This window comes from Urocitellus parryii, chromosome 6 (assembly GCF_045843805.1).
Source record: "Urocitellus parryii isolate mUroPar1 chromosome 6, mUroPar1.hap1, whole genome shotgun sequence".
In the NCBI taxonomy this organism is placed as follows: domain Eukaryota; kingdom Metazoa; phylum Chordata; class Mammalia; order Rodentia; family Sciuridae; genus Urocitellus; species Urocitellus parryii.
Window position 1 is genome coordinate 63,337,443 of NC_135536.1, and position 12,857 is coordinate 63,350,299.

The window sequence follows — 12,857 nt, forward strand, 5'->3', positions numbered from 1 at the left end:
GTTTTATTTTGAGACAGGTTTTCACTCAGTTACTCAAACCAGCCTAGAACTTGTGATCCTCCTGCACCGGCCTCCTGAGTAGTTGGCAGGTTTGTGTCACTACACCTGTCTTTGACAAAAATTTTGGAGAATTCAAAACCTTAAGGAGATAGATCTTCATGTAAGTTTATCATTTATGGATTGCCACCATCTCCTTATATCACCTAAGAAATCTCAGAGGACACTCCCTTCTCTAAGGCATGAGAAAAACATTAGGTGGATGGATATGGGTATGCTTGTAAACTCTGTGGTGACTGTTTTCTGTAGATGGATATAATGAAAGATTACAGTTGAGATGGGCTCCCTAATTCCAATGGAGATAATAGGATCCAGGAGCAAAGATAATATGGATCAAGAGACAATGTGGGGACTCCTTTCAGGGGATTTTATGGAAAGGAAGGGGGAAAAGAGTAACTTGATAACGCAGACTCTTGACAAATGCTTCCTCAGTTAGTGGTCAAAGTGGGGTCATGCTGACAGTATGTAGTCTTCACTTGATTTGAAGAGAATGACATTTTGCCTCTGGCTTTCTGACCAAAAGCAAGTAACACTAGTCTAATCATGAGCTAAATATCAATCAAATCCCAAGTGAATGTTCTACAAAATGCTAGACCAGTCAGTGTTCTTCAAAGCTGTCAAAGTCACCAAGAACAAGGAAAGCCTGAGCAACTTCCACAACCACAGGAAGCTCAGGAAACCTGATGACTAATGTGATGTTATCTTTTTTCATTGCTATTGTTTTTCTTTTTAGATATACATAGAGTGCAGTGCTGTATATCCTTAATATCCTGGAGCAGAAAAAGGACATTAGTTAGGTAAAATGTAAGGAAATCTGAAGAAAGTATGAACTTAGGTAATAATAATAATGCAGCAATATTGTTTCAGTAATTGTGACAAACGCACACACCATACTAAATTGTTAATCAGAGAGGAAATTTGAGTGTGGGGTCGATGAGAACTCTATGCTATCTTCATAATTTTTCTGTAAGTTTAAACCTATTTTAAAATAAAAATCTCCAGAGAACATTAAAAACACAATGTGGGCACAATGATCACCATGAGTCATAGGACTAAAGTCAGAAAATGTTAGTAGGTAAGAATCTTTGGCAATGCTAATTGATCCTGGTGTCCCTAGTAACATGGAGAGCTTAATAAAATGTTCCTGGAGTTCTTCTTATGCTATGTCCTCAGAAGCCCCTGGTAGACCAGAAGTAAACTCTGGACAAAATATACAAAAAAAAAAAAAAAAAATTCTCTGAAGGCACAGGAGAAAGGAACAGAAGCACATAGATTTCGACAGGGAGTTAATACCTAGATGGAAGCAATAGCATGTGGTAAATTCTCCCATCTTTTATAATCTTTGGCTTGAGGGCGGACTTCAGTCAGCACTACAGGAGTGCGAAAATACTGATAGAAAACCCAGAGTCATTCCTGTCTTAAAAAAAAAAAAATAGGAGCAGGGATTGTGGCTCAGCGGTAGAGTGCTCACCTAGCACGGGTGGGACACGGGTTCGATCCTCAGCACCACATAAAAATAAAGGCATTGTGTTAAAAAAATGAGCTATTAAAAAAAAATAGAGGAGAGACTTGGGTGAACCTACAGCTGCCAGACAGTGAGAGGGAATCAAGAAATGAGAGACTCAGAGAGGGGAAGACATATTATTTGTGTTGAAATACTGTTCAGCTTTCTGGAGAAGCCCTGAACCATATATAGGGTAGATATGTGTAGGGTAGACTGCAAGCAGCCTAATCAAAGACACAATAACTAAACTGATATTTGTTCTGTGGCCCAGAGACAGACATTGCAGATTGAATCTACTCAAATTAATGGCATGCTTAAAACAAATAAACAACCAAATGAACACTTTTTTTTTTTTTTAAGAGAGAGTGAGAGAAGGGGGGGGAGAGAGAGAGAGAGAGAGAGAGAGAATTTTTTTAATATTTATTTTTTAGTTTTCGGTGGACACAACATCTTTGTTGGCATGTGGTGCTGAGGATCGAACCCGGGCCGCACGCATGCCAGGCGAACGCGCTACCGCTTGAGCCACATCCCCAGCCCCAAATGAACACTTTAAAGAATATAATAGAATCTGGGGCTGGGATGGTGGCTCACAGGTGGAGCACTTGCCTAGCAAGTGTAAGGTTGGATTTGATTCTCAGTACTGCATATAAATAAATAAAATAAAGGTTGACTGCCAACTAAAAAATATCAGGAGGAAAAAAAGAATATAACAGAATCTATCTCCACAATATAACAGCCATATTGTCCAAGAAACAATTCATAATTATTTGACATGGGAAGAAACAAAACTATGTGTCAAGAGAAAAGATGATCAACAGTAACTGATATGATACAAGATGTGCAATTAGCAAGATTTTTAAGACAGATAATACAACTATATTCAAGTTGTATAGGAAAAATGCTCATGAGTAAAAAGGAAATCTCAGCAAATTGAAATGACAGAAAAGAAGCAAATGGAAATTGCATGAATTAAATGTATGTGCATTTAAAAATATACTAGATGATATTAATAGCAAAATGAAGATGACAAAGCAAAGAATCAATTAAACTTGGAGAGAGACTAATAGAAATGATCCAATATGGCCAGGCATGATGGCACGCACCTATAATTGCAACGATTTGGGAAGATGAAGCAGGAGGATTGTAAGTTCAAAGCCAGCCTCAGCAACATAGTGAGGCCCTCAGCAACTTAAGACTCCGTCTCTAAATAAAACATAAAAAGGGCTGGGGACGTGGCTCAGTGGTTAAGTGCCCCTGGATTCAATCCCTGGTACCAAAAGAAAAAAAAAGGAAGGAAGAGGAAAAGAAAGAAAGGAAGGAAGGAAGGAAGGAAGGAAGGAAGGAAGGAAGGAAGGAAGGAAGATCCAGTATGAAAAACAAATAAAAATTATCAAAAAGAAAACAAACATCCCCAGCACCTCCACCAAAAAAAAAAAAAAGCCAGTATCAAAAAAATAAACAAAGCCTCAGAGATAAGAGACAATTCCAAAAGATATAATGTATATCAAATTGGAGATTCAGAAGGATAAAGGAGAAAGGAACAGAAAAAATATGTAAAAATACAATGATAAAAATATTTTGCAATTTTTTTTTGATAATCATGTCTTTACATAATCAGGGATTTCAAAGACTCTCAGCTGGATAAATTCAAAGAAAACCATGCCTACCACAACATATTCAGACTGCTGAACACCAGACAAAAAGCATATCTTGCAAGCAGTATGAGAAAAATGATTTCACATATACCCGGAAACAATAAACCAAAGATCTACCAAATTTTCATCTGAAACAAAGGAAGACAGAAGACAGTGGGCTAATATTTTTAAAGTGCTAAAAGAAGAAACTGACAACCCAGAATTCTATATACAGTAAAAACACCCTTAAAAGGTAAGGTAAAGTTGGGCATCATGGTGCATGCCCGTAATCCCAACACTTGGGAGATTGAGGCAGGAGGACTGCTTGGATCCAGGAGTTCAAGGCCAGCCTGGGCAACATAGCACACTCTGTCTCTTAAAAATAAACAAACAAGAAAATCAACCAGTGTGGTAATTCCTGTGTCATGTCTGATGTACAGATGATTCTGCAACAAGCAGAAAAACCTACTACAGCCTTACAGCCTCTATCAGGGATATCCTTTAAAGACAATGTGAAGCAAAAAGCTCCCAGTAGGCAGATCTTCAAGATCTGCTACCCCTTGCACCCCACAAAGGCAAACACAGAGGTTTTGAAGTAGATACATATTCAAGGGAGAATATGGTCTATCTCAAGAATAAGAAAAAGCAAGGAATACACATTCAAGGGAGAATGTGGGCCATCTTTAAAATTATTGTCCATTTTTTCTACATTGAGAAGTTGCTAGAAGAACAGATCTAACTAATCACTGGGCTGGTGCTAACAGTTTCATTGTATCTTCAGGGAATCTGAAAAGAAAGACAGCTTCAGAAGATCAGTAGAAAGGGTCTAGGGGTATGGCTCAGTGGTAGAGTGCTTGCCTGGTACGTATGAGGCACTGGGTTCGGTCTTCAACACCAAGCAAAAATAAATAAATAAAACAAAGGTTAAAAAAATTAAAAGATCAGTAGAAAGGAGATCTGGGAAAAGGTACGTGGCTGGACCTCTCAAATTGGCAGAATGAAATAACAGTTGAGTCCATAAAAATGCCTTCAAAAGGGCATCCACTGCAGAGGAGGCTCTCAATTCATCAGGCATAGAATACAAATGTCACTCTGCCTCCCTCTCCAGACACAACAGTGTTTGCTCAATAAACTCAAGCATAAGGTGGCCCTGTTGCAGGGATGGAGACTAAGTATAGACCCAACAATGTGGATTTCCACAATGTGGACTTCCCCTCCATAAGGCTGACAGGGCTAAGAGTACACAGTTGTCCCTCCATCTCCATGGGATATTGCTTCCAGAACCCTCCCATACCAAATTCCACAAATTGCAAAGTCTTCTATGTAAAATGTTGTAGTATTTGTATATAACCTCAGCACATTGTCCTATATACTTTAAATCATGTCTAGAATACTTGTAATACCTAATACAGTGGAAAGGCTATGTAAATAATTCTTATGCTATATTGCTTAGGGACTAATGACAAGAAAAAATTCTGTATATGTTAGTACAGCATTTTTTCCCCAACATTTTTTGGAGGTATTGGGGATTGAACCCAGTGGTGTTTTATCATTGAATCATATCCCCAGCTCTTTTTATTTTTTTTATTTTGAGACAAGGTCTCACCAAATTTCTGAGGGCCTTGCTAAGTTGCTGAGGCTGTGGGGATTTTTTGGTTTTTGGTTTTTTGGTACTGGGGACTGAACCCAGGGACACTTAACCACTGAGCCACATCCCCAGCCTTTTTTTTTTTTTTTTTCTTTTTCAGTGAAAGGGTCTCACTAAATTGCTTAGGGCTTGCTAAATTGCTGAGACTGACTGAATTTGTAATCCTCCTGCCTCAGCCTCCTGAGTCACTGGGATTACAGGTAGGTGCCACTGCCCCCAGCTTTCCCAAATATTTTTGATCTTTATTTGGTTGAGTCTGTAGGTATGAAATCCATGGAACCTGTGGATACACATGGTTATATGTACTGCCAGGTACAAATCCTCTGTCATTTCCTGAGGGGATCAGTTGGCCAATTCGTTAGCAAATTGTTTACCCTGGACCTCTTACATCACAAAGTTAATAATTTGGTCCTTACTGGGATACACAAAATTATGGGTGTGGATTTGCCATCCTGCTCCTCTGGTATGTTTCTTTCAGCAGTAACATCAATGGACTGAATCAGTTTTCTGTCTTCATTTTATTCGTTTTGCAGTACTGGGGATTGAAACCAGGGGTACTCTACCATGGAGCTACATTTCCAATCCCCACATTTTTTTTTCTTTTCTTTTTTTTTTTGGTTCAGGGAATTGAGCCCAAGGGCATTCTGCCATTGAATTACATCTCCAGCCCTTTTAATTTTTTTTTTTTTATTGTGAGACAGGATCTCCCAAAGTTGCCAAGGCCAAGACCAGCCTTGAACTTGTTTGTGATCCCCTGCCTCAGCCTCCTTAGCTGCTGTGCCACTGCACCTGCCCCCCACTCTCTTTTTTATTATTTTTTATTTTGAGACAGTATCTCACTAAGTTGCCCAGCAGGACCACAAACTAGCAATCTTCCTGTCAGCCCCCAGAATCTCAGGAATTATAGGAGTGGGCCTCCATGCCCAGCTGGAATGCCTTATTTTCTGTAATGGTATTACCCATGGTGTTGCTTCCCATCAAAAAGTGTTACAATGAGCCTGTGTGGGGGGAATTCATTGATCTTTCCACATATCTCATTACCCAGAAGCCACTGGGCTGATGGAATGAAAATAGCCTACTGGTAGCTTGGTTTCAGCACCAGCGCCAGTAGGAGGATAGCATCCTAAAAGTCTGAGATTCTTTCTTACAAAATTCAATATATATATTTCCATATATGTTGTTGTTTCTCCCACAGATTACATGGATCCAGAATCAAAGGTTGGAAATAGAAGTGGGATTTCTTATTCTTACATTCAACAACCTACTTCCAGGATTCTTATTTTTCACTGCTGTAACTCAGAGGTCTGCTGGTTTGAAGGTTTTAGTTCTCAACAGAGAAATGCTTCTAGCATGAAATACAACAATAGTTCCATTGAATAGGATGTCAAGATGCTACCTGGCTATTCTGGGTTCCTGATACCACTGAACCCATACCCAAGAAGAAATTGTTTAACTGGTTGAGATGATGGATTCCAACTACTATGGGGAAATTGAGTTTTTGTTGTACAGGGAGAACTGGACCCAAGAGTTTCTTTAAAATGAAAGACATTCTCTGGGAAACCTCAGAGTACTTTCATGTTTAATAGGAGAGATGAATGAGGAATTAAAGCAATCAGAAAAGGGCAATATGCTAAAAGGGATTTAGATCCTTCTGGAATAGGTGTTTGGTTCATATAATCTAGGCCAGTAAAAAAAGAGATTATAGTGGAGAACAAAAGAAATAATGAGTGGCCAGGCAAGGTGGCACATGCCTGTAATCCCATTGACTTAGGGAGGCTAAGGCAGGAGGATCAAAAGTTTGAGACCAGTACTCAGCAACTTAGTGAGTCCCTAAGCAATTTAGCAAAACCCTGTGTCAAAATACAATATTTTTTAAAAAGGTCTGGGGATGTGGTTCAGTGGTTAATTGCCCCCGGTTCAATCATTGGTACAAAAAAATAAAGGAAATAATGTGTGGATAGTGGGAAAAAATTTATAAATGCAAGTTTGATCTTCCAACTTCTTACAGAAATGAGCACGTCAATAGTTAAGCATGCTTCTTCTGACATTTTGTGTATATGGAGAGCAAAAAAGAATTTCTCTGGTGATTATTCTTATTTTATTTGTCATTTATTGAGTTGGACTTTTTGGAGGGAGAACTAGGGGTTGAACCCAAAGGTGCTTTACCACTGAGCTATATCCCTAGCTCTTTTTATTGTTTTTATTTTGAGACAGGATCTCCCTCAGTTGGTAAGTGTCTTGCTAAATTGCTGAGGTTGGTCTTTACTTGTAATTCTCCTGCCTCAGTGTCCTGAATCACTGGGATTATAGGCATGTACCATTGCATCCAGATTCTCTTACGATTTTATTTTATTTTTTTTAAATATTTATTTATTTTTTAGTTTTAGGTGAACACAATATCTTTATTTTATTTTTATGTGGTGCTGAGAATCGAACCAAGTGCCTCACGCATGCCAGGCGAGCGCACTACCACTGGAGCCACATCCCCAGCCCTCTCTTATGATTTTAAAGAGAGGATTGCTGGTGATGGTTGAATTTACAATTTGTCTTTAAATTTCAATATACTCAAATAGGACCTTAACTAAATTTGAGAAGTAATTACTATTGTTCATATATGAATACTGCAACTATAACTTAGTGACAAATATTCTGTCTCAGGACATTTGTACTTGCTGTTTTCTCTGTTGAAGACTGTTCTTCCCCTAGATATCCAAAAGGGCTTTTCCCTCACCTTCTTTAAATCTTTATTCAAATACTACCTTTTTCAGTAATACATTCCATGACCACTCTATTTAAACTCCTTAGTATTTATCATTATCCAATATATTGTATATTTTACTTGTTTACCTTGGTTACTTTCTGAGACCTCACACTTTGGATAGTAAGTTCTTTAATGGGAGAAAATATTCATCTTGTTCACAGCTCTATCCTCAGTGCATAGAATAGTGTAAACATTCAAAATATTTGTGGACTATGAAACTTTATGCCATGAAGACATTTAAAATAACGAAGGGTGTCACAAGCTGTCTGTGGGCGGTGTGTGGACTATATTGCACATACTAGCCCCTATGGGGTTAAGTCTGGCACTGGGAACTCCCTGGGGCACCCCCCACAGGGATTGACCACCTGATGCAGGTGAACTTCCCTCTCAAGTTCTACCTAAAATCCCACACAGCACCTGAGATGGGTATGATTTGCTGAGATGTCAATCAACCTGCTGATTGCAAGATATCACAAAGCAAGACTCTACCTCTGAAGCTTTATCCCTGCTTTGATGTACCCCCTTAAATAAACCACCAGAACCATTTTCTCTTGGTGAAGTTCAAGAACTCATGTGGACTAGATCTATCAAGGGCTTTGCTGTTTTTAAATATATTTCTAAGTGTTTGTATCTTATTATTTGTTAATTATTTGTGATATTAAGATTTAGGGTGGCTTGGAAGAACTACCCAATGAGATACTGACCATCTTTGATCTCGAAAAAAGGGGTTCTGTAAATACTAATCAAACTGTTACTCATGGTATCCTCTTGAAGGTTATAAGTGGGATTGGGTAAAGGGATAAATATAAAATATAACCTATTACCTAATTTTTTTTCAATATTGGGAGATATTTGAACATACTTATCAACTTAGGGGAAAAGGCCAAAAGAGCAGTGGAGTGGAATAATATACAGGAGAAAGAAGGGGTGATTGATGGAACCCGGCCTGCGAGGAGATAAAACAGGATGGTTCCTGGACATGATGGTGTTTGGATAAGAGGAGGTTTGCAGTGGGAAGACCTGAAGTTGAAGGAGTTCTGAATGAAGGCTTCCAATGATCCTTGTGAAGCTGATGGGGGAGTCAAGGTTGAGGGCAAGGGCCTGGGGACTTTACTCAACTTATGAGGGTTTAGAAAAGACATTATGATCATGTTAACAAAATTCTCTTATTTCATCCTAGCTCACCTGGTGTGATGGCTTGTGCCTGTAATCCCAGCAACTAAGGAGGCTGAGGCAGGAGGATCACAATCATTTCAAGGCCAGTCTCAGTAATTTAGTGAGATCCTGTCTTTAAAAAAAGGACTGGGGATGTAACTTGGTGTTAGAATGCCCCTGAGTTCAATCCCCAAGTACCACCAAAATAAAAAGGGGAAAAAAATCCTAGTATACTCCCATGAGATGTTATCATATCATCTCCATTTTACAATAGTATTCCACATTAAAACGTGGACACAGGAGCATAGTAGCCACTTCATTTGCACAAGAACTGTATAGCTGATGAATGACGAAGCCATTTTTGGAATGTCTAGCCCAGTTCTCTTTGATGTCAATTTACTGACTCTGTCTAGAGTTCACATTCCTTTTCATCAAAGTGGAAATGGTCCCAAGCTACTCAATCCCCCTAAGGTGGAATGGGAAGGCACATCATGATGTGCCTGATGATCCATCAGTGTTTTGGAAGACAAGGTTAGATTTCTATTTATATTTTTTAAATCTAAAAAAAGAAAGTGATTCCGCTTTGCTAATACTTAATGTACAGATAGATGCCAGCATTCTTATTTTGACTGGATGCCAGCTGGTTATGAGTCATTTTGATGTCTTGGGAGAGATAGGAGTTCCATGGCACAGATGGAATGATGATAGTGCTTCCCATGTTAAACTTTTTTTGCCTAAGAAATGATATCAAGATGTTAATTTTTGTAGAAACAAGAGCTTTACATAGTAGAATCTTTTTTTTTTTTTTTGTGGGAGGAAGTACTGGTACTGGGGATTGAACACAGGAGTGCTTACACTGAGCTACATCCCCACTAAATTGCTTAGGCTGTCCTTGAACTTGTGATCCTCCTGCCTCAGCCTCCTGAGTCACTGGGATTACAGACATGGACCATGCAGTCCAGCACAGAATCTTTCTGATATAGCCAGCCGTGATGAGATGGTGATTGATGATGAAGATATTCAGCTGCACTCAGAGGCTCACTAGGAGTTTTTTATCAGAGTATTACAATAGTTGTCAGAATTCATAAGTAACTTGCACTTTTCTTTTACAAAAAGACAAACATTTGAACTTTGCTGACTTTTTCAATGATAATAAGATAGCTGACAGCAGAATGCTACTTTATAGATGCTAACAATATTTTAAAATTCTGTTCTTTCAAGGTAGAATTGGTATTTTGACAAGCAAGAAAACAACTGCTTCTTGAAAATTATTCCAAAAGAATATTTTGAAAAATGATATTCAGAGTGTTTCCATTATGGTGTGATTTTTTGGTGAAAAATATAAATGACATTTATAAAAATGCTCATATTTGGGACTGAGGCTCAATGATAGAGCACCTGCTTAGTATGCAATCCTCAGCATGTGTGGGATGCGTGCACTCGTGCACACACACACACACACACAGAGACACACACACACACACACACACCACCTAATATTTATACATATAAAACCCTGGAAATGTTGTCAAATGATTGTCAACTGTGTTTAAGAATCTCCCCCACCTCTCCCCTGAGCCAAAGAGTGCTATAATTCCCATCTTAAATATCCCCCCGAAGGCCCATGAAATGGGCTTGTTCTTCAGGGTAGCAATACAGAAAAGAAATGGGGCCTCAGAGGATGTTTTCTGGTCACTGGGGGAAAGCTCTTGAAAGAGCTAGCTAGACCCCGCCCCTTTCTGGGTTAGTTAGGTTTGTTTTGCTGTGCCCCAAATGTCTGCCAAGGGCAACTTAGAGGCGAGAAAGTTTATTTTGGCTCATAGTTTTAGAGATACAGCTCCAGGTGAGGCAGAACGATGGGAGGGGGGGAGAGCAGCCAGGAGGAGGAGCATGGGAGAGAACTGCGGGGAACATGCATTCTTAAGGGGCACCCATGGGGACCCACCTGTGCCAGGTATGCCCACCTGCCTACAGTTATCACCCAGCCAGTCCATTCAAACAAGGATGGGCCAATCAGGTTACAGCTCCCACAGTCCAATCATTTCACCTCCAAACATTCCAGCATTAGCATGGAGATTTTACCTTATATTCAAACCATTGAATTCCTCTTTGTCTCTTTTTTGCTTCTCAGTCATAAAATCCACCACAAGCTCCCACCAGGATGTTTGGCCATGGGCTGAAAACTGTGAGACAAAGTAAACTTTCTTTTTATAAGTTAATTATTTCAAGTATTTGTTACAATGATAGTCATGAAAAGGAGGTGGGGGTGGGTGGCAGGGTCAGTGGATTTTAAATATATTTGTTAAAAATGCAAAAATTGCTGGGCTTGGTGGTTCATGTAATATGTATATGTAATCTCAGCCACTTGGAAGGTTGAGAAGGAGGATTGCAAGTTTAGAGAAATTGCAAATTTAGAGAAACTCTATCTCAAAATAATAAAGGGCTAGGGATGTCGCTCAGAGATGGAGCATTTGCTTGGCATGCATGATGTCCTGGTTCAGTCCCCAGTGCCACAATAAAAATAAATAGACAAATATAATATATTCTGATTGCAAATACAGTAGTTTGATATGAAAAACAAAATGCAAATGAGGTAAATTCAACGAAAGCCTTCATAAAACTGGTAAATGAGACCAAAAAATTAATTTCATTATTGAGTAAGCCCAGCCAACTGTTATTTTGTTTCTAATTGGTTCTTTTTATATATACATGACAGAAGAATCTATTCTGACATATTTACACAAGCATGGAATACTCTGATAAAATCCCAACATTGTGAATGTACACCATGTGGAGATTCACGTGGTGTCTTCATATATGTACATAAGAAAGTTATGTCAGATTCATTCCACTATATTTCCTATTCCTATCTCCCCTCCCTTCCCTTCATTCCTTTTTTTTAATGTGTGTGTGTGTGTGTGTGTGTGTGTGTGTTGCTGGGAATTGAACCCAGGGCCTTGTGCACACAAGGCAAGCACTCTACCAACTGAGCTATATTCTCAGCCTTAACTTCTCTTTTTCTAATCCACTGAACTTCTATTCTTTCCCTACCCTGCTTATTGTGGGTTAGCATCTACATATCAGAGAAAATCTTTGGCTTTTTGGATTGGCTTATTTCACTTAGCATGATAGTCCCTAGATCCATCCATTTACTGGCAAATGTAATAAAGTCATTCTTCTTTATGGCTGAGTAATATTCCATTATGTATATATGACACATTTTATTTATCCATTCACCTATTTACGTGTATTTTGTCTCTGTGTCTTCTATTTTATTCCATTGGTCTTCATGTCTGTTTTGGTGCCAGTGCCATGCTGTTTTTGTTACTATAGTTCTGTAGTATAATTTAAGGTCTGGTATTGTGATGCCTCCTGCTTTGCTTTTCTTGCTAAGAATTGCTTTGCCTATTCTGGGTCTCTTATTTTTCAAAAAAAAATTCATGAATGCTTTTTCTAATTTCTATGAAGAATGTCATTGGTATTTTAATAAGAATTGCATTAAATCGATACAGTGCTTTTGGCAGTGTGGTCATTTTGACAATGTTAACTCTGTCTATCTAAGAACATGGGAGTTGTTTCCATCTTCTAAGCTCTTCTTCAGTTTCTTTCTTCAGTGTTTTGTAGTTTTCATCGTAGAAGTCTTTCACCTCTTTTATTGGATTGATTCCAAAGTATTATTTTATTCCTTTTTTGGCTATCATGACTGGCTTAGTTTTCCTAATTTCTCTTTCAGCTGATTCATCATTGCTGAATATGAATACAATTGATTTATGGGTATTAATTTTGTATCCTGCTACTTTGCTGAATTCATTTATGAGTTCTACAAGTTTTCTGGTGGAGTTTTTGGTTCTTCTAAATATAGGATCGTGTTGTTGGCAAACATAGTTCTTCTTCTCCAATTTGTATCTAGAGGCCAGCCAACTATTCTTACGTTTGGATCCTTTATATTTTTGTCAGGTTTATTTATGAAGTCAACAGATCATAGAAACAAACCTTTGAAATCACAATATCATAGCATGTGATAAAGTATAATCAATTGAATTGCTTTTAAGAAAAAGTGAGAGTAAAAAATGTGATTTTCATGTACACGTAATAAAA